This window comes from Colobus angolensis, unplaced genomic scaffold (assembly GCF_000951035.1).
Source record: "Colobus angolensis palliatus isolate OR3802 unplaced genomic scaffold, Cang.pa_1.0 Scaffold50, whole genome shotgun sequence".
NCBI classification, from domain to species: Eukaryota; Metazoa; Chordata; class Mammalia; order Primates; family Cercopithecidae; genus Colobus; species Colobus angolensis.
This window is the reverse complement of record NW_012118488.1, coordinates 1,246,203-1,247,568: the sequence shown is the minus strand read 5'-3', so window position 1 is coordinate 1,247,568 and position 1,366 is coordinate 1,246,203.

The window sequence follows — 1,366 nt, the reverse complement described above, 5'->3', positions numbered from 1 at the left end:
ATCTGCCCGCCTTGGCCTCCCAAAGTGCTGGGATTACAGGCGTGAGCCACTGCACCCAGCCTATTGTGGCAATTTCTTAAGATACCAATAAGGTTTGCTGCATTAATTTGACTCTTTATTTTCAAAAAAGATTTCTCTGTAGCATGTGATGCTGTTTGATAGCATTTCCACACAGTAGAACTCCTTTCGAAATTGGAGTCAGCCCTCTCAAATCCTGCTGCTACTACTTCTTTGTTGTCATTTCAACAAAGTTCACAGCATCTTCACCAGGAGTAGATTCTATCTTGAGACTACTTTCTTTGCTCATCCATAAGCAGTAACTCCAGACAGATGTGATGGTACACACCTGTAGCCACAGCTACTCAGGAGGCCAAGGCAGGAGGATCCCTTGGGCCTAGGAGTTTAAGGCCAGCCTGGGCAGCATAGCAAGACCCAGTCTCGTCCCTTAAAAAAAGCAACTCCCATCTGTTTTAAGTTTTATGATAAAATTGTAGCAACTCAGTCACATCTTCAAGGCTTCACCTCTAATTCTAGTTATGCTGTTACCACCACATCTGCAGTTACTTCCTCCACTGAAGTCTTGAACCCCTCATAGTAATCCATGTGGGTTGGAATTAACTTCTTTCAAACTCCTGTTCATGTTGATACTGTGACCTCTTCCCATGAATTATGCGTGATCTTTTTTTTGTTGTTGTTGGAAATGGAGTCTCACTCTGTCACCCAGGCTGGAGTGCAATGGCACGATCTCGGCTCACTGCAACCTCCACCCCCTGGGTTCAAGCGACTCTCCTGCCTCAGCCTCCTGAGTAGCTGGGATTACAGGTGTACACCACCATGCCTGGCTGATTTTTGTATTTTTAGTACAGACAGGATTTCACCATGTTGGCCAGGCTGGTCTTGAACTCCTGACCTCAGGTGATCCACTGGCCTCGGCCTCCCAAAATGCTGGGATTACAGGTGTGAGCCACCACGCCTGACATGAATATTCTTAATGGCATCTAAAATGGTGAGTCCTTTCCAAAAAAAGGTTTTCAATTTGCATTGCCTGTCCATCAGAGGAATCACTATTTATGGCAGCTATAGCCTTATGAAGGTATTTCCTTTTTTTTTTTTTTTTTTGAGACAGAGTGAGACTCGGTCACCCAGGCTGAAGTGCAGTGGTGTGATCTCAGCTCACTGCAACCTCCGTCTCCCAGGTTCAAGCCGTTCTGCTGCCTCAGCCTCCTGAGTAGCTGGGGCTACAGGAGCCTGCCACTACGCCCCGGTAATTTTTTGTATTTTTAGTAGAGGCGGAGTTTCACCGTGTTAGCCAGGATGGTCTTGATCTCCTGACCTCGTAATCTGCCCGCCTTGGCCTCCCAAAGTG